At 40.8% G+C, this 21,976-nt stretch overlaps 1 protein-coding gene and 1 long non-coding RNA gene across 13 annotated transcripts in view; one reads left to right on the top strand and one right to left on the bottom strand.

The window, feature by feature from the left end:
• LOC132211973 (uncharacterized) overlaps positions 1 to 544 on the top strand; it is a 65,970-nt gene extending 65,426 nt beyond the window's left edge. Inside the window, exon 3 of the long non-coding RNA XR_009447611.1 lies at positions 17 to 544. This is a non-coding gene — a long non-coding RNA (uncharacterized LOC132211973). The remainder of the gene's footprint in view (positions 1 to 16) is intronic.
• PIP5K1B (phosphatidylinositol-4-phosphate 5-kinase type 1 beta) overlaps positions 1 to 21,976 on the bottom strand; it is a 288,346-nt gene that overhangs the window by 37,261 nt on the left and 229,109 nt on the right. The window lies entirely within an intron of this gene.

The raw sequence follows: 21,976 nt of genomic DNA, 5'->3' as shown, positions 1-21,976 counted from the left end.
TAATTTTATCTTCCAGGACCGGGAATTGAACTGGCAACCTTTCGGTGCACAGGGCGACACTCAACCAACTGAGCCACTCTGGCCAGGCTAAATCTGTATACTTTTATTAAGACAAAAACTAGCAGTGTGGTATAAAGTTTACATTTAAGGTTTTCACAGAAACCTATCACATGCCTGAAAAGATTTCACAATGGAGCGCTAGTTGCTGGTCTAGATGATGTCAAGAACTGATGGATCTCATGATTCAGGACAGAATTATAGGTATTAGTTAATCTTTAAGGATTAAAAAAATAATTTTTGTTTTGCTTTGTGTTTTAAAGTTAACTACTGATCAACTATGAAAGTTTAATCTTCTCCTGAGACAAGGGCTTTCGAAATCATCCAACTCACGAAGTGATTCGATGAACTTGAGAGAAAGAGTGACTGAACCCTGCCAGGGATGGTTTCAGAGTTCACAGTTCAAAAAGACAACAACAAAACAAAAACAAACAAACAGAGAGGCTCAGAGTCCACCCTAACATCAAGGGCCTTCCTGTGTACTCTCTCCCCTTCCCCCAATACCTCAGCCAGTGGCATGGACGGACAAGCTAATACTTATAACTTGATCACTGAAAAAGGATCTTCTTGTCAATTTCAAGAATTAGCACTTCTAAGACAGAAAGATCTGCCTGTGCATAAACTCCAGTAAAAAACTTCCCCTCCTCAACCAGTTTCCATTCCCCAAAATGGCAAAAACTAGTAATCGCCAAAAACTACGTATGTGCTGTGCTGTGAGAACGCAGAGTTGACACTCCTGGGAAGAAGGCTGTGGAGGCGCTCTCTCCCGCCCCGTTCTGCCTGTCCTGGCCTCCACAGAAGGCCCCTTGCTTTGCTCAGCGAAGTGCGGAACGGGTCGCGTTGAAACGCGTACCCTCCTCCAGCTCCCCTGGGACGGTGTGCAGACTGTCCGGCACGAACGGCTCTGAGGCTGGGGCTGCTGGGGGCACAGGAACTGCACTGGCTCTCCAAGGACATCTCAAGCCACCTTACGGTGTCAAGACAAGTAGGGCTCCTTCCATCCCACTGGAAACCCACAGTCAGAGGTGACGGGCTGGACCAGGAGAGTTCATTCTTGTGTGTCAGAGTCGCCAAGGGCCCAGGAAATGGCATTTTACAACTTGCTGTTTCTGAAACAGTTGATTCTAGAGCTTATACTTTAGGGCAGTGGTGGCGAACCTATGACACGCGTGTCAGAGGTGACACGCGAACTCATTTTTCGGGTTGATTTTTCTTTGTTAAATGGCATTTAAATATATAAAATAAATATCAAAAATATAAGTCTTTGTTTTACTATGGTTGCAAATATCAAAAAATTTCTGTATGTGACACGACACCAGAGTTAAGTTAGGGTTTTTCAAAATGCTGACACGCCGAGCTCAAAAGGTTCACCATCATTGCTTTAGGGAATACTGGCTTACAGACACAGAAAGATAGATACTACATGGTGTCACTTACTATGTGGAATCTAAAAAAGTGGACTACATAGAAGCAGAGAGGAGAACAGTGGTTACCAGGAGCAAGGAGGTGGGAAATGGAGATGTTGGTCCAGGGGACAAAGTTGCAGTTCCGTAGGGTGACGTATGGAGGTCCCATGTACTGCACTGAGTTAATACTGCCGTGCTGTGTACGGGGCATCTGAGAGTAGATTTCAGGTGCTCCCACCACACGCACAAAAAATGGTTGTACAGTTTTCTATCTCTCCCTCCCTCTCCCTTCCTCTCTGAAACCAATAAATGTATACTGAGTGGCCAGATTATTATGACCACCTGACGTCTGTAGGCAAATTAGCTATAATTTTGCACTGAAGTTGCTAGAGGGCCAGACCATTATAAATAGGGAAGCAGGTTGTTTACCACGACAGAAGTGATTTTTTTCCCTGAAGATATGGGTAAACAATGTGATTTAACAGCCTTTGAATGATATATATATATATATATATATATATATATATATATATATATATATATATCTATCTCCCATGTTCAAAGGCTGTTAAACGTTATATATATATCCCAGTGTATATATATAAAAAAATGGTTCTACAAACTTCCAGTTATAAGTAAGTCTTGGGGATGTAATTACAACACGGTGGCTACCGTTAACAAAGTTGCAAAGAGAGTAGACCTTAAATCAGTGGTTCTTAACCTTCTGGCCCTTTAAATACAGTTCCTCATGTTGTGACCCAACCATAAAGTTATTTTCGTTGCTACTTCATAACTGTAATGTTGCTACTGTTATGAATCATAATGTAAATATCTGATATGCAGGATGGTCCTAGGCGACCCCTGTGAAAGGGTTGTTCGACCGCCAAAGGGGTCGCGACCCACAGGTTGAGAACCGCTGCCTTCAATAAAAACAAAAACAGAAAAATCCAAACTGAACCAACCAACCAAGCAAAAACAAAAAAACACAAAACACAGTCCGTACCTTCAAGGGTCCAGTGAAGGAAAGAAACAAGCTAACTTCGAGTAAAATCAAACTCTTGGTCTCCACAACACATAAAATGTAGCTACTATGTGAAGAGAGGAGTATGTCCATTAGCTTGACTACAGTAATCATTTCACTATGTACAGCTAGTCATCATGTCCACCTTAAATATATACAATTTATTTCAAAATATATAAAACAATAGTTCTGGGTGAGAACAGTGTATAATCACTTATGCAAAGTAAGAACTGGAATTACAAAAAGTCCCAAATATAATGAGCATAATAAAACTTGGATGAGGGGCATTATGTCTTATTTCCTACATAATCTTTCTGAGACATTTGTCATAGACATTCACAATTAATGTATCAGGTTGTCAAAAATAAATACTAAAATCTAGGACAAAAGAAAAGAAGGAAAGAAATACTGGCTTAGAAGAATGGTAAGGCAGTGAGGAATGCAGACCCGAGATGACGGGGCGTGCTTGTGTGAAAGACCGAGGGCCGAGGACCGAAGGACCCGTCCTGGGAGGCCTGGAAGGAGGCCCTGGTCACTGCCCAAAGCCCTGCCTGTGCCTGGGTTCCGTGCTGGCTCTGCGCTGAGCTGGTGTTGAGGTCTCCAGGTGGGGTGGGCAGGCCTCTCCATGAGCAGGACCTGGCTGAGGGTGAGGAGCTGTGAGTACCACTGACTGTACTGGGGTCAGATCGGTGTCACACTCACTAAACACCACCTTCCAGAAAGCACATGTAAATAAACTAGCATGTAATTAGTCACCTTGTAACACATCCTAACACATGGCACTCGTGATTTTACACTGTTCATATACCTGCCTTTTTATGTGTTACCGTGCTTAGCAATCTATAATAATAAAAGCGTTATAGTATGTTAATTAGACTGGACGACCTTCCAGATGAAGCCTTGACGGGGGCCGAGCCCCTTGCATGAATTTCATGCATCAGGCCTGTAATCGGTAAATAAAAATATTACGTTTAAAACCTGTCACTGAAATTGTATGCTCTTTCTCATTTATTTTACCCACTCCCAAGAAGTCTAAATTATCCATTTTTGGAATCCGACTTAAGCTGTAGTTATTTTGGATAAGGCCTGTCTTTCATGTGCGTATCTAAATCCTACTTACATGAACTATCTCAATGGCTAGTAGTAAAAATGCTCTCAGTATTTACCAGAGTCCTGCACAGCCTTTCCTTAGATGAAGTGGTTCTGTTACTCTGAGCTGATTTAGGAGGAGGCACCGAAAAGCTGGGTTCTCCTCTCCTGGTTCCCCCTGTAAACCAGTGGTGCTGAGCTGTGATGCAGGCAGTTGTCCATCTCTCTGAGCTTACTTTTTATCCATATGCCAGCGGTAAAAATAACTCTTCTTATCGACCTCAAGGTGGCTGTGAGTAATTTATATGCACGTGTCTACCATGCTCCTTGCTCTCGGAAATAATCTTATAAAGGTCCTCTTCTCACGTAAGCTGGAGGGAGGTGCCGGATTTACCTAGCTCAGTGGTTCTCAACCTTCCTAATGCTGCGACCCTTTAATACAGTTCCTCATGTTGTGGTGACCCCCAACCATAAAATTATTTTCATTGCTACTTTATAACTGTAATTTTGCTACTGTTAAGAATTATAAATATCTGATATGCAGGATGTATTTTCATTGTTACAAATTGAACAAAATTAAAGCATAGTGATTAATCACAAAAACAATATGTAATTATATATGTGTTTTCCGATGGTCTTAGGCGACCTCTGTGAAAGGGTCATTCGACCCCCAAAGGGGTCGCGACCCACAGGTTGAGAACTGCTGACCTAACTCATCGTCTCCTTGTCTTAATTAATAGATTAAAGAAGTACTTATTCCACAGCAGACTAAATATATTGGATCTAGCAATATAAGAGCAGCTGTGAGGATTCAGTGAGGTGCCTCCTATACACTCTGTCATTTATGTTCAATACATTTTAGCTATTATCAGTATTATCATGGAAGATTTTTATAATAAAGAAACAGATACTTTATGGACTTCAGTGGCACAAATGTACTGGTAAATGTTTAACAGTCTTTTGGGAAAAAATATGTGTGTGTATATGTTCTTCTAAGCCAGTATTTCTTTCCTTCTTTTCTTTTGTCTTAGATTTTAGTATTTATTTATGACAACCTGATACATTAATTTTGAATGTCTATGATAAATTTCTCCAAAAAGATGATCAATTTACTGACAAAGAATGTGTAGCACACTTTATAAATAATAAAATATGCAATAGTCTTTACTGTAACTTCCATATAATTAACTGTCACAGAATACTCTTGCTGATTTTTATAGAAATTTTTTATCCATAGCCAACCTAAAATTGCAGTTGAGTACATAGTTCTAACACGATGTTTGTCAAGACTTTACATTAATAATATAAAAATGAAATGGGAGACATTTGTCAGAACTTCACTCATTTGTCACTAACATGAACTAGTTCTCTGAATAATGGGAAAATAGTTTCCCATGGAGAATATTTCCTCAATTTTTGGTGCTATTGACAATGCAGCATCTATACATGCAACACACATTTAAGTTTAAAAAAATAGACAACCAACAAAACAATATATTTAGTCTGCTGTGGAATAAGTACTTCCTCAATCTACCAGAGTGATATCGCTGAATGAGGAGCTGGTAAGAAATGCACAGTAGTATACTCTTATACAGTATATCCACGACGCACGTCCAATGCACATAAATAACCTCAAGAGCAAATATTAGTAGAATTGCAGTAAAATAATTAGGAAGGGATCACTTTATGAGTATTATTTTCTAAAATATATGTCATTTAGTTGTAAGTTATGTAATTTAATTTTGAATAAGACCGTGCTTAACAAATGGCTCACAAAATTGAACACTAACTGACAGGAGCCAGAAGGGGCAAGCTCCAGCACACCCACCACTCCACAAGGCAAAAGGCAACCTTAGGGACCACTTATTGCGTAATGATTACCAAACACCTGTGGTAATCATCCAAGCTTAGGCCAGTCTTGTTACAAGTACATAATGAAAAGCATCTAAAAGATATGGTGGCACAGTACCTGGTCTTGACCACCTAGAATTAACTCTAGCTGTAATTCTAGATGGCACAGAGTTGCAGTGAAAAACAAGTAAAGGAGAACAAATGCTCCTTTAAACAATCTTAGACGTCACCAGTCAATGATTTTAGAAAGTCAGCATCATCCTTTACAATATTTCAGAAAAGATCAATGGAAAAGTCACTGGATTCAGAATTAAAGGACCTCGATTCTGGTCTTGATTCTGCTACTAACTACCTGAGTGATGTTGGAATAAGTAATGTTACTTCTATGCACCTTAGTTTCCTAATTTCTAAAGTAAAGGTGTTGGGCCCTAGCTGGTTTGGCTCAGTGGATAGAACGTCAGCATGCAGATCGAAGGGTCTTAGGTTCAATCCCAGTGAAAGGCACACACCTTGGTAGCAGGCTCCTCCCTGGTCCAGGCCCTGGTCATGGCGCATGCAGGCGGCAACCAATCGATGTGTTTCTCTCACATCAATATTTCTCTCTGTCTTTTCCTCACCCTTCTACTCTCTCTCTAAAAATCAATGGAGAAATATCCTCAGGTGAGGATCAAAAAAATAAAAAATAAAGGTGTTGGGCTAAATAATGGCCAGCTTTTTAAAAAATGAGGAAATCAACCTCTATAATCAAAAGGATATGTCCCATAATGAATTAAAAACAAATATATCTTCAATGTTACTTCCTTGATAAATCTATTAAGACCCTCTTACAGATTTTCAAAGTCTCACTCCCCTTTGTTCTTCTAAACAAATGTATATTTGAATTTCTTCTAAATGTGTCTTCCCCTCTGAAGCTTGTTTACTTGTGAGAACAAGGCGCTCTTTCCTGGTGGGTCATAAAGCAATTCACGGAAGGGACTGGGGTGGGAAGCATAGGATATATTCAGGGTCAAAAGATAACTTTTTAATGTTGATGTGTTAGGAAGGCAGGGTGTGGTGGTCCCAGCCCTGGCCTGGTGAGTGGTTCTACCTTCTGGCAATGCGGTTCTTATGAATGGCTATGTCTTGTTTTAAAATTCTGAGTGTGTGGTCTTTTTCTCAACACTGCTCAGTTTTTAAAAATCTACAGTTTTAAGCCTGTAGATTTTTAAAAACTCTTGTGCCTGTGATCAAACAGTGACAATAATTACCACCCCTAGATAAAGCAAAGGGGTATCCAACTCTTCTCATTCCTGTCTTCACACTGTTAATATTAAATACAGTGGACTTACTCCTAAACGAGGTACCGAGCCTGGCACTTTACATATATTTTCTTTTACAAGTTTAGAGGCCCTTCGAGGTAGGTATTATCACCTGAAGCAAATGAGGTCCTGAGAAGCTGAGTACTGTGCTCAGAGATGCAGGTTTGGCAGGAATGTAAGTGTACACGCCCCTCACACTGCCCACCACTACGAATAACAGCTTAGCATGACCCAGGTGAGACTGCTGCCTGTCGTGCTTGGAATGAGGAAGAGAGCCTGGACAGCCTGGACAGACTCAGTGCCTGGTGATTTCACTGTTCGCAGCTCTCATGAGACACAGTTGGGAGCTGGGGTGCCTATTCTGAAGTGGCCAATGTGACACTTTACCAAGCAAAGCTTTATTGTTAACACACATAAGAAAAAAAACAAAAACCAACCCAGTAAGGCTTGCCCAACCCAATAGGGATTTCCAAGCGAAGAGAAACACTATACCAGCAGAACAGACTAGAATATCATTTGTGAGAAAAGCATGGGCAAGACCTGTGAATGCTATGTGGATTACACAACTGTGTGAAAATACAACTAACTCTAAGCAATTATCAGAACAAGCTCTCAACCAGCTATTAATGTGACCCAGATTTAAGCATCAAAAACAATTCTACGATAATGCTAAGCATTGGCAAGGATGTAATGCAACTAGAGTAGTTACACATTGTTGGGGGTAGTTTAAGTTGGAAACTGTAATGAACACATACATACCTTTTGACCCAGCAGTTGTAATCCTGGGTACATATCTCATAGAAATGCATTCCTATGATACCAAGTCTGGTATGACAGTGTCCTTAGGAGCTCTATATAGTAGCCTTAAACCAGAAACAACTCAAATGTCCATTATCAATAGCATGTATAAACAAATATAGGTATAATCACACAGTAGATACTATTCAGCAATAAGAATTAATAAATATAGCCACACTAAGCAACATGGATGAAACCACAAACCATCATATTGAGCAAGGAAGCTAGATACAAAAAGAGTACACACTGTATGCTTCTGTTTATATAATGTCCCAAACCAGACAGAACTAATCTACAATATTGGAAGTCAGGAGGTGGTGACATATGGGAAACAGCAGGCCAGTGCTCATTGCAAAGAGCCTTGAGAGGGTTTACAACAACAACAACCGCAGCTCTATGAGATAGGGATTGTTAATCCCACTTTACATAGATGAGGAAAGGGACTTCTAGAGGGGTTATGGAAACATATCCAAGGTTTACTTATCTTTAATAATAAAAGCGTAATATGCTAATTAGACCAGATGTCCTTCCGGACGACCTTCTGGACGAACCCAGGGCTGCAAGGGAAGCCGGTGCCAGCAGCCAGGGGAAGGAAGGCCTACTCTTGCACGAATTTCATGTGTTGGGCCTCTAGTTTATATATAAGTGGCCTTAGCCAGAATTTTAAGCAGATCCAACTCTTCTCATTCCTGTCTTCATATTGTTAATGTTAAATACAGTGGACTTCTCTTTTTGCCTACCCAGCACTCTTTTGATTTGTTGGTAGGAGCTGCCTACTCAGCCTTTGGGGAATGAAGCTCCCCTGGTTCCATGTGGTGCTACTGGGGATACACATCACAGTACCTCATCCCAGAGGGTGAGCTGTTGACCCAACCTTTGTCCATCAGACTCTCTGAGGGATATGAATCTTGGGTAGTGTGACAAATGACAGACGAAGAGTGTAGGAACTCGGTAATAAGATCAGTAGCAGCCAAATGTGAGGCTGTCCACGAGCCCGAGATCCTTTGGATGCAAGCTCAGTGAAAGCAAGAGCGTGATAGATTCCCCCACTCCTATCCTCACCCTGTGGGACAGTGCTGGGGACACGGTGGAAGCTCAGGAAATGTTCAATGAATAAATAAATAAATCCACTGAGGGGCTACATTTCATGTTCTCCTCTTGGCTTGATAGCTTAGCCTTTTCTTCAGATTATGTGAACTAACTGCTATTTTTCCAGTGATTTCCTTTGTAATGCCAGTTTCTCTTGCTTGCAAGCAAAGAACCCTATCTGATACCTATTATTTCCAGAGTTGTTACATGTGCCATACTATTTGAGGACACACCCTTATGGACTTCCTTTTTCTATAACAATACACTACCCATTCTCACCCAAAGGAAGGAAGGAGAAAGAGAACTCCTCAGTTGTAATACCAAGGAACTATATAATCTCTTAGGCGAATTTACTGAGTGGCATGAGGTCCCCATGAAAAAGACCACCTACAATACGTGGGGAAGTCGTTTATTGGTATACAGCACTTGATTCACCCTAAATCCAGACCAATTTCCACATGTTTACCTAGGGAAAGTCATGCAAATGAAACCAATGCAAGCGGCATATGAGTTCACAGGAAATGTTAACATTTTCTCAGGAAGGGGTGGGCTGATTGTTTCTGAGAAAAGATATTAAGATATAAAAATCAATAGGGTGCCCAGAACCGATTTCAGAGAAATCATATGCTTTCTTGCTTGACTTTCATCTCCCTGAGGGGAAAAGGCTGGCACTGATGTAGAAAGAGCACACTAGGCTAATTATAGTGACAACTGTTGCCAAGTCAATAGTTTACGAATAACGTTTCATAGTCTGCAGCATCTGGGACACGGGCCCACAACACACACCTTGCCCTCAGGAGACACACAGCCTGGTTTTCTAGATTTGAGACACATGGTGCATTCATCAACAATGATGAATAGTTGGTCTTCAGACATATTTTGTCGATGCCACCGCTTTCTTTCAGCTTCAGAATGTCAACAAAAACAACCAAATTCATCATCAATTGACAATGACAGATCGAAACACATGATGTGCGATTGGCGCCAGCAAGAGCTTTATACGTATCGCGCATACACGAGTCAAAGTTTATCTTTAAATTGCCAGTATGCGTCATATGTACCGGCTGGACCGTCGGTCGGTCAGTCGGACGGATGGACGGTCGGTCACTTAGCCTTTTATATATATATATAGATAAGAATTCTTGGATATTTGTTCATTCTTTGGAGAATTGTTCAATGCTGTGCTATTTTATTGCTCAAATTGTTCCAGCTTAGGTTGCTGAGAGCTCTTTCAGCTGGCCCCTATGCCTTCTGACATAGTCCTTTTTTATTTTTATTTTTTGCTTTTTGAAGACCAATTACTTTTTTTTTTTTAATAGAGAAGGATAGATATCTGTTTTTTGGATGGCTTGTGTATGGAAACAGTGAAGAACTAGGTTGAACCTTCTAATCCTTAGTAAACACAGAGCTCTGGTATCATTTTACAGTTAATCCAAAGGATTAAGATTGACCTCATTTACTTCGTCATTCATTTATTGGGTAAACTCTATATGCCTCCGGTGTGTTAGAGGATTTAAACTGTGTTGGTTTTCTTAAGCCACTCCTAGTTCATGATGGATATTCAGGCTGAAAGGCTAGGTCTTTCAGAATAAGGATGTCCATCGAAGGTGGTGATGGTGAAATAAACTCTGTTGGAACATTAGCCTTTTCCGGGGATACCCTCTGCTTCCCATCTTCACCTCATACTTTCAAATTAAATTGCAGCTTCACAATAACTGATGGGGCCAGTACACTAGTTAGAACCAGCTTCTGGGTTGCAGGTCCAGGGGTAAGGTAGAACGAATGCAGAATTATTCATCCTTGGGGACCCAGGTGCCCTCTGATCCTGCTTGTTGGGTACAGTGCCCAGCAGGGAGTATGTCTATAAAAATGTTTGAAGGGCTATTGTATTTTTTAAAAAAAGAGGATATTTGAGCATATGTTATATTCTAGGCATTGTACTTGATAGTGATATACATTTTCTCATCTTTCCTCACAATAACCTTACAGTCTTGTGTATAAGAGGTTAAGTCATGGAGCTGGTGAATGGCAGGGTGGCATTCTAATTCAAAAGACTGTATGTATGTAGGTTACCTGTGTAAAGTGGAACTCACGGTTAAATAATCTTACAATTTCCTCAAAGGAAGCCCGTTGTGCCAAGTGTGTGCAGTGCAAGCTTCAGGTCTATTTAAGGGCACGCGCTTGCTGGTTTGGTTTCACTCCTTTATAAGGAAGGAAAGAGAGGGGTTATACATGTGCAACAGGTTTCTTTTCCTCCCAGGAGGCTCTGTATTTTTTGTGATCAAACACTCAAGAACTGCAGGAGTCAAAGGAAACCTAAAGGCATTCTAGTTAGAAAAGCCACGTGGTGTTTCTCTGTCTCCCACAGCAGTCTTCCCAGATGGCTGTTCAGTTCCAGTGAGAGGCTTAGCATTTCAGAGGTAGCTTATTTCTTCTATAACCACACCGTTTAACTCTTCCTTCTGTGGAACAATCAACTCTTTGTAACCTCCATGCCTGGGTTTAGACTCCCTGCGGGGAGAAAAGCTCGCAGCCTGCTTCCACACGCCAGCCCCAGCAGCTCCCTGCACTGACGTGGAGGAGGTTAGTACTGGGTCAGCTACTGCGTATTCCGTGGAAGCCTCAGGGGAGTACCCCTCACAACAAGGAACCACAGAACTGAGATGCCAATTTACTCAAAATTCAATTTATCAACACATACGTTTGTCCTGAGCTAGCTAAGATCGGATGTTTACCCGGGGATGAATAAATATTAGCTCTTTATTTCCCTTAGGCCCTTTACTTCTCTTAGTGATACCATAATCTTCCTTCTGAACTCTTAAGACACATTTCTGCCCACTGTGGTCACATAAAGTGCCTCTATGGGTGAGGGTGTGACTACATACATTTCTAAGTGTCTATCTGATTCAAAGTTCAAAACAAACAAGTCAAGGAAGTCTGGGACCTGCCTGAATATAAAGCAGTCTTGAAGGAGATTGATGACTTACTGGCAAAAGAGAAGGAAGTGTAAAGGCTGCCACTGGGGAAGAAAATGCTACTGACTTCATTTCCTTCTGATATGAATAGCAGGTGCTCAGATGCACTGAGCTGAAAACCAAGTGAGATAGGGAGAACATAAGTAGTTCCACCCACTGCCAGGGGCTGAGAAACAGGAGCTATCTTTTCATTCAGTTTCTTTTCCTGTGCGGATCAGATCTCAAGTTTTAATTTAATTTGGCTTGAAGGCTCTGACCCAGCGAAAGCTACTGTCAGGGCAGGAAGAAAGCACATGGAAACTGCCATCACCAGAGACTGCCCACAATGGGAAGCACTCAGTCTAAGGAGCTATTGTCTGCAGGGCAATAGCTCTATGGTTTCACTCCAGGAATGCAGAGTCTTAGGCAATGGCTATATAATGAATGGTCACCAGCTGCCCTTCATTGTGAAAGTCCCTGAGCAGGGGAAGTGTGAGTCCCTGAACCAAAGTAAACTAATATCAGAAGAAACATCTACAGTATCTTCCCTCAGAATGGTCACAGCGCTGGCTTCATGGGCATGTGGCCCTTGGAGGGGGCCATGCTGGGTTTCATGCTCTGCTGTTGCCATGCTGAAAATGTTAATACATTTTAAACAAGGGGCCTCATATTCTTATTTTGCATGGAATCCCACAGATGACAGAGCCAGTCCAGAATGGTTGTGATGCGTTGGAAAGGTCAAGCAATGTTGCATAATAATCTAAACCAAATATAAGTTCCTTTTATCAATGTAGTGAGATGAAGGTCCTTTCTAAAAGGGAAAGAAAGGTGGCATTTTAGGGTGATAAACAGAACCATAAGGTTTTAGAGCAGGGGTGGGCAACCCCTGGCAGTGTGCCAAACATGGCACGCCAGTAACTTTTGCTGGCACGCGAAACCCTCTCTTATAATCTTCCATTTACAATTTTTTTCTTAATATTGACTTTTTTATTTTTCAGATAAATTCAGTGTATGTGCATCTTAGATAAATAAATAATTTTACAGAACAAGTTATCTTAAAGACCATAGACATGGATTGACGAGAGAGGGGAAGAGTAATTTCTATGCCTCTGCCTTAACTCTCCCTGCCTTCCTAGATCCGACCAGTGTTTTAGTTTCATCCACATATGCTTGTGAATCTTTGTTCTCAGTGATGAATTTTGTTAAGTCTTGTAACAGGAGCAGCCTGACGGATGAAAGTAGTAGCTCGTGCATATCTCTGAAGGTCACGAAATATAAACCTGATGTAAAATCTCTGTCATCAGTGATGCAGCAGCAAAAGGCCCACTGATAATATCAAACGGAATCATAAAGTTTTCTGTTGGACTATCAGTGTACATGTATACATTAAAAAATAAATGTATTTTTCATCATCATATACTGTTTTTTTGTCGCTTGATTGAATTTTATTATTTCTTCAAGGTTCTTCACATACGTACACCTTAAGAGATATCAAGTAGGCGTAACATGTTCTCAAAAAATTAGGGTTGGCACGCAGAAGAATTTTGAGTCAGAGATTTTGCTGGTTTTGGCACGCACTCACAAAAAGGTTGCCCACCCCTGTTTTAGAGGCTGTGATAATCCTCGAGATCATGGTTACTAACCAGCAGAATTTGGCCCGAGGTTGTATGACATTGAAATGTTTAGTTGGAGGGGGAGACTACTTAGAATTCTCTTGAAGTTGTGTATACGACACAACTTGTGCTGTTGGCTATGAATGTTCCCCTCTCTTAGTTTTTCACGTGATAAGCATTTAAAAAAAATGCTTAACTGGCTTTTCTTCTCCTAGCATAATAACTTCCCCCCAGAGTATGAACTGGGGCGGCCAGAGTTCTGGCAGGACAGGCGTTAAAAACGTTTCTTCCCCTTTCCTGGGGAATCTAATCGACCCAAGAAGAATGACAAAGATACTGATATCAGTGGTTCCCCGACTAAACAGCTCAGCCAGTGCCCCCTGCAGTGAAAGCCACAGAAGATAAGCCTCAGCCACTCACGTGAAGATTCTAATCTTGTTAGTGTCCTACTTTGTGTTTGTAATAGTTTTATTATAATATTATACAGACACCACACAACTGGCCCATTTAAAGTGTACAAGGTGATGGTTTTCAGTCTATTAGGAGTTGTATAACTATCGCCGCAACCATTTTAGAACATTTGCATCACTCCAAGAAGAAAACTCATTCTAAGCAGTCACTCTCCATTTCCCTAGTTCTCCCAGTGCTAGGTAACTCCTCAACCACCTTCTGTCTCTACAGATTTATAGTGGCACACTTTAAAAAATATGTTTTGTTTTTTTTTTTTAAATTGAATTTAGAGACAGAAAGGGAGAGGGAGAGAGAAACATTAATGAGAGAGAACCATTGACAGGCTGCCTCCTGTAGGCCCCCTATACTGGGGATCGAGCCCACAACCCAGGCATGTGCCCTGACCAGGAATTAAACCAGCGACCTCTCAGGGCATGGGATGATGCTCAACCAACTGAGCACACCAGCCAGGCTGTAGTGGTACCTTTTTAAGAGTGAGCAGACAACCAAGGATTACCAGAAACCTGAGGAAAGTCACTGTTGTAAAAGATAGACACAGAAACACACAAGAAAGCTAATTGGAGGGAAAGTTATTATGCTGGGAGAAGAAAATGCCAAAAGCCCACATCTCAACTATCAATTATATTCTCAGATAAGTTACTGTAACTATAAAACAATTATACTTAAAAAAAATAAGAGGTCTTAGCAGGTAAAAATATAATAGCAGAAGTGACTCAGTAACAAGGTTCTATGAAAATACAAGGAAATTTCACCACAAAATGGAGCAAAGAGACAAAGAGATGGGAGACAGAATAAAACAATAGAAATATGAAAGACAGTCTAGCAGTTCCAATTTTCAAATGAGGATTTACAGAGAGAGAGAAGCAAGAAAACAGGCAAGAAATCATCAAGAAAATATTTTTCAGACTAACAACAAACAAGAAAGGAAAAGTAAAAGAAGAAAAAGAAAATTTCCTAGACCCAAAGGACATGAGCGTGCAGACCGGAAAGGCCCACTGGGTATACTTTACAAGGGATGGAAATATGACCCACTCCAAGGCACTTTATCAGGAAAAGAGAAGACCTTTAAACTTTTAGACAGTGGATGAGGGGGCAAAGTGGGGATTATGTGCGGAGGATTAGGATGCAGAATGGCTTTGAACTTCTCAACAGCAACCTAGGGAGCTGACGACAATAGAATAATGCCTTTAAAAACCTAAAGCAGTGATTTTCAACCTTTTTTGTCTCATGGCACACATAAACTAATTACTAAAATTCTGTGGCACAGTAAAAAATATTTTTTGCCAATCTGACCAAAAATAGGTGTGTTTTTCATTGATTTACAAAAACAATAGTAATTTCCTACCCTTTTTGCTCGAAAGTGACTTTAAAAAAATCAGGTGCCTATACTTGTATAGAAGAATTTCTGGTACCAAGAATTAATCAATCAGATGCAACCTTATTATGTGATGTACATGACCAATAAGATGCAACTCTATAAGTGCCCTGACTAAATAGTCTGGTATTGCATGTTTTTTTTTAAAAAATATATATTTTATTGATTTTTTTTTTTTTTTTTTTTTACAGAGAGGAAGGGAGAGGGATAGAAAGTTAGAAACATCAATGAGAGAGAAACATGGATCAGCTGCCTCCTGCACACCTCCTACTGGGGATGTGCCCGCAACCTAGGTACATGCCCTTGACTGGAATCAAACCTGGGAACCTTTAGTCTGCAGGCCGACGCTCTATCCACTGAGCCAAACCGGTCAGCACAGGTATTGCATGTTTTAAAAATTCTTGTGGCACACCAATTGAAAATCACTGACCTAAAGGGAAACCATTTTCAAAATAAAAGTCTATACCATGCCAAACTATTACTTATGAGTGAGCTTAGCAAAAAGACATTTCAGACAGGCAGATCTCAAAAAATTTATTTCCCATGAATCCTTTGCTAAAAAAATTACTGGAAGACGTGTTCCACAGAAACAAGGGAACAAGAAGAGGAAGGTGTGAGAACTATGAAGCAGGGGACCCAACACCAGGAACAAAGGGCCTCCCCAGAGCAAAGGGGAGCAAGTTCCCCGGATGACAGCTGTGCACCGCAGACAGCAGACTGGACTGGCCACTCAGAGGAGAAGGTCTCAGGTGGCGGACCCGACAGCGGTGCACAATGTCTGATGCACCTGGACCCATCAGACATTGGTGAAGAGCTCGAGATTCAATTAGTAAGAAGTATGTAGACAACTAGCGGAGCAAAACATCCTTTTGGGAAAAATACCAGGAAAAGTAATGATACCTTGCAATAGGGCACATTTGTGAACAGTGTTTATGACACAATAAGGTAAGTATCAATCTAATCTGAATTATAATGCAACTCCACTAGTAGGATGGAGGGAATGAGAAGGTTAGCAGAGAGACAGAGGTGATAAAAGGGAGCTATGTTATCCTCTTCCAAAGTGAGAACATTAAAAACCACGAAGTAGTGTTTTGTTTAGAGATGATGGGGAGTTTGCCATCCCCCCAGCTGCCTCTTTGGAATATTGATCATTTAAGCTGATTATTTTTAAGGCCTAGAACGCTACAGTTTAATTTGAGCTAGGTGTGGCAGAGAGGACTTTTGATCGAAGTTTCTTCTGTCTCCCATTGTCTCTACATGGCCCAGCAAACATTTGTTTACTCAACATTAACTGTTTTCCTCCACCACGAGTTGCCTTTCTTTCCTTTGAAGTCCCAGGTTCCTACGCCCACCCTAGTCAAAAATCACACATGTACCTCATTTTGCCTGACTGGCTTTGGAATTCCTCATGCTTATGTGATTTGCTTGTGTGCACATCTTAAAACTTGATTTTCTCCTGTCAGTTGCCTTATGTCATTTTAATTATTCAACCAGCCAGAGGAACCAAGAAGGGGTGAGAGGAATTTTCTGCAAGAAGAAATAGCCAAAAGGTTAGATTAAAAGGTAAACACGATTACCTTTCGTGGAGAGGAAATGGGGAAGGGAGTAAATGGGACATATTTTTATTAAATTAGATCTTGGATAAAAATAAGACCAAACATGAAAAGAAGTATGAAGAGAACATTTGGTACCATAGAAACGTTTGATATAATTTAAAGTGGCATTTACACTGTGATTACAATAATATAATGAACCATACAGAGCCTAACTGGCGTTTACAAAGGCAATAACAATTCTATCAAGTCATGGGATTAAGAATAACTACTTTCTTTTCCAAATTTCCTATAGTGTAAAGTTCCTATATTTAGCTTTCATAATCAGAAAATGAATTCACAAAGCTGAAAAAGTCTATTCCTTAGCATAGACTGCAAATTGGTTCAGAATTATTTCTGTTTTTCAAATCCAAGATTTCAAGTTATAAAGGAAAGATTCTGGGTGACTCTGTTTTCTTTCTTATTCTTTTTTCCTGCCAACTCAGCATTGGGAATATTATGAACCAGTGTTCTTAAACTTATCAATTAATCAAAGGTAATGATTATGTTTAGTTTCTCCCCTCAGTGCCATGAATCTCTGATGTGGTTTTTGCAACACAATACAAATAATACTTTGCTCTGCCAAGTCTGAGGAAGCGAGAGAAAAATATCTCCAAATATCCAAAGTTAATACTGCTTGAACAAAGAAAAGTTATCCTTTTAAAACCTGTGGTGCGAGACATTTGCTTTACGATGACTTTCATTTTAATGTTTAAGAAATGAAACAAAATGAACTCTGTAGTCCAGTTCTTGAGACACCTCAAGCAACATTCCTAGGAACCCATCAGATTGAAAAATAATTAAAAATATTAATGCCTTTTCATTGCAAATGTAAGACATGATGAAAAATCTGCAAACTATTGAACAGGAGAAAAAGCAAAAAAATCATTCTTAGTTCTACAACTCAAAGCTGCAAAATCATAAATGCTGCTTGTCTTGTCATTGAATGAAAATGAATAGAAAAAACTTAAATTTCTTTGACTAATATTTGCATAAATCTTTGTTTTTTAATCTGTAGGATGCTCTGTTTCAAACTCACTCCAACAGAGGAGGTGTTGAGTTTTAGGGGTAAGTGATCACGTGAGTGATATTTTGATGGAAACAGTCTAAACAATTACTTCAGAAGCTGAAAAATCTGTCTCATTTTAAAAAATCCTGGCTTCTCCCTTACAGGTTGTGTTTGGCACTATCACTGGTGCCTGCACGACCACCACAGTGCTCTGTCTTTGCTAACAGAACCCCCAATTTTTAGTTTAGGTAGAGGGTGGAGACCAGTAGTGTCAGTGCAGGTAGGTCTCTTCCCAGCCTCCTTTGCAAAAAGAGGTGGTCATGTGATCTGGTGGGGCCGGACTGACTGGGAAAGCTCCCCCTGGGTCCCCTGTAACTTGGGTAAAAAACCCAAATTGTTGTAATGAGAAACACTCTCCCTTGTTTTCCTTGTTCTATTTGTTTTCTTCTGGCATAAATCCCTGGAGTGAGGACATGATGTGTGAGGCTGTGGCAGCCACCTTCTGACCATGTGGCAATGCAGAGAAGCAAAACCAAAAAGTAGAGAGGGTAGCAAAGCAGGAAGATGGACAGAGCCTGGACCTCTGGGACTGTCACTGCGCAGCTGTACTCACCCTGCATTGCATAGTTCTGAACTTTATGTGAAGTAAATGACAATATCCTTTATAACATATCAGGCCAGCACTGCTCAACCTTTTTCAATACCATGCCATTCACAGGACGTGGTATCAGGAGAACACGGAGGAGACTGCTGGTACCTGAGGTGAATAACCGCGGTGGCTTCAGCTGCCCCAGGCCCCACTCAGTACCCTGAAGACTGAGGGGATAAACATCTCTGCTCATCTCTTTGGGACTAACCCAGGGGTGGGCAAACCTTTTGACTCGAGGGCCACAATGGGTTCTTAACACCAGAAAGACTGAAATTTAGTATATACCTATATTGCCCAAAAGCAGTCAAAATGACTGCATTGTGAAAGAATAATATCGGAGCACTCTTCACTTATGTTCCTTAGCATTTCCAATAACTCACTTCTATTCGACATTTCTTTCATGAATTTAGGGCGCAAAAGAAATAAAATAACTTATTAGAACAAGTATCACTGCATAAAGATTCGAATAACAAGTACTAGTTTAGCTTATTGAGCAACTGCAACTTATCAAGTATCGACAATTTATCATGTACTTGTATGTTATCATGTGACGGTAATCGAAAAAAAATGAAAACTGTTATTTCAATACAAAGCCGAACTGGTCATATAAGAAATTTACTCAATTCAATAATAAGAGTTAAAATTTCCCAAGCAGTCAAAATGACTGCTTTTGGGCAATATAGGTATAACACATATATATATACCGGAAATGAAGGAGGGGGAGGTAACTACAATTATTAATAAATGCATTTATATGTTGTACAAAAAGTCACAAAATTCTAAGACATTGTGTCCTTATATACATAATTGTTTTTCTAATTGAAATTAAAAAGCAGTCAAAATTACTTCCTTGGGCAATCTAGTGTTAAACTGGACCGGAGGGCCGGAACAAAAGCATGGATGGAGTGTTTGTGTGAACTAATATAAATTCAAAGTAAACATCATTACATAAAAGGGTACGGTCTTTTTTTTTTAGTTTTATTCATTTCAAACGGGCTGGATCCGGCCCGCGGGCCATAGTTTTGCCCACGGCTGGGCTAACCAGTGGGTCTCACCATCCTGGCTGGAAAGTTCAAGCTGTGTCTACTAACAGGTTTTCTGTTACTTGGGCTGAAGCATTTCCAGTACTGGGCTCACTTCTACTTTTCAATACAAAGTGATGAGATTTCCTAAGATATTGTTCTTTCTCTAGTAACATATTGATACGGAAGAAACCCTGACCTAAGCCTAAATCACATCACATGAGTCCACTGACTGGACTAATTGCTACTTGTGTCCATTTTTGTCAGTTATGGGGCCACTTCCAAATTGCCTAAGGTTCTATTGCATGAGATAAAAGAATGGGAATGCTTTCAGGTGATACATTTGAGACTACATTCATAACGGTTGAAGAATTATAGATTTGAGAGGAAAATATTTCATTAGTGTCTAGAAGTTCATTTTATGGGTCAAGTAGTGTTTTTTATACAATCTTAGGTTTGGGTACACAATGGCCTTGGTAATAAGGGACTGTTTCATGTTACTGTTTTGTATGTTTCTTTGTGACACCCGTTTCCTCATTCCACCAGTGCTTACCTTATAGGGTTGACAAGTGCATTCAATAAAATAAATCTGTAGAGTGCTCAGCAGATGAAATGGTATAGAATAGGCATCCATTACATGCTCTTAGGGTTGTTATCATGAACAAAAAATGAGAAAATTGTGCATTAACTAACAGTAGCTACAACTTACTCATTTTCAAAAAAAAAATTACCTTCCATATATAGTCAGAGGCTTCATAAATATCAGGTAAGTGCTATGAAAATGTGATGCACTCACCACCCCCCAGAATTCACATAATTACTTCCATCTGAGGCCAGCTCCCAGGTGACCTGCTTTTCTGTCTTGGCAAAGAGGCGGAATCTCCTGTTACATCGGAGAGCTGCGCTCTTCCACAAAAATATCCAGTTCCCTGGCTCTCCAGAAATCCCGCTGACAGGGCTCTATGTGGGAGCCCCTTGTTTATCAAGAACTGTTTCTATGTCACCGAGGCAAGGAAATCAATTTTATATCTGTCTCAACCACAGACTGACACGTGGGATTGAATGCCAATCAACTGGGGCACTCTGCTGCTAGTTCATGGTGCCGGGGTGCTGAGCCCAGGGCTCATCAGTCTGCACTGGAAAAGTTAAATGTGTTATAACTGTTACAATGGCCAGAAGCAAGTGATCAATACACATCTTCCTGGAATTAAACTTTTTAATAAGATAGCATTTCACTTTTTCGGGATCCTTTCTTAGTTCACCCAAGCTTAAGTACTCCCAGCACTGCATTTGGATCATGAAGAAACCTTTTCTGAGCACTTACTATGCCGAAGACCATGGCAGATCCTGTGAGGGATATGCAGCTTTTGCCCTTTGCACTCTCCTCCTTTGCTGCGGGCATCCCCACAGCTCCGGGCCAGTCATCTTTCCTGACTCTGTTCTCCTAACTCACTTTGCACAGGTCTTTCATTGAACTGAACAGCAGCAGCCTTTTATTGTATCAATTAATACAAATAGTATAATTTCTCAAGCAAAGGTTTTCCACACTTGCTATCCTGTCTAGCATGCTATACCATGCCCTGTGCCGAGAAGGCCTTCCCCACATGTTTGGGGATATTGGATTGAAGTGTGAGTATGTGCACTGTCTATATTAATAGATATGATAAGGATCCCAGCCTGAGAACAGACACGAAGCAATATCTATTTGTAGGCTTTAGATCTGCCTGGTGGGAAGGCCCAGTACAAGTCTATTTGCTGAGGATTGAGGAAGGTCTGCGAAAGCGAATGAGTTGAATCACGTCTAGTTCATGTAGCAGGCTAACCCAAGGACTCATGTTTGATTCCTAGGGTGGGAGACACAGAGAAAGTCATAGAGGGGAAGGGGAGAGGGAGAGTACAAACAGACAAAAACCAGGAGAGCTATTTCCTCAAAGTCTATAAAACATCAAGCACAAGTAATATTGTTTTGGGGCCCCTCTAACAAGTAAGGGTGCTCTTCCCCATGTGCCGTGGCTCTGGGCCTCTGGGCCTCCCAGCGGGGTGGATGGGCCCTTCCAGGCCTGGTGGGAGACTGCAGTGCCTGCTGAGGGACGAGGGAGGAGTGACAGCTCTCAGTGGGATTGGACTTGTTGTGATCACCCAGGAGACACCTCCGGGGACTCCAGGTCCATTTGCAGGGGATGTGACAGGGGACTCAGCTTCTGCCTCAGTAGATGGGAAAGCACCAGTGGATTCTGGTATCTGACTGTAACCCCATTCGTTCTCACATGTTGGTGGGACCCGGTACTACTCCAGTTACATGCAAAGTTAAAAAGGCACAAAAGTTAAATGCAGTATAACTTAGCCACTGTTGTGTTGTAACCATTTCCCACGAAACTTTCCCTTCCATGGGGTTTGTCTGTGGAGCCTGAAGGTGTTGGGAAGACCTCAGAAGCTTCCTGATTTACTGACTCCTAATGAGAAACCAGTCTAAGTAAAAATACAAAGGGCTCTTTGCAAAATAGCCTTTGAAACTCATCACACCCTACTAGGACCTCACTCACTGTGGATGAATCCATTATTTATGATACTGATTATTTGGAAAGAGGCTGCCCTGACCAAGGAGTTAGGAAATGTAGGTCTTAGTTCCTGTTCTGCTATTAAGTTATGTTGCAACCTCAGCATCCTCACTCAGCAACTCTC

The sequence above is a fragment of the Myotis daubentonii genome, chromosome 11, assembly GCF_963259705.1.
Source record: "Myotis daubentonii chromosome 11, mMyoDau2.1, whole genome shotgun sequence".
NCBI lineage: Eukaryota > Metazoa > Chordata > Mammalia > Chiroptera > Vespertilionidae > Myotis > Myotis daubentonii.
Note: the sequence above shows the minus strand (reverse complement) of the source record. Positions and strands in the feature narration are given on the sequence as shown.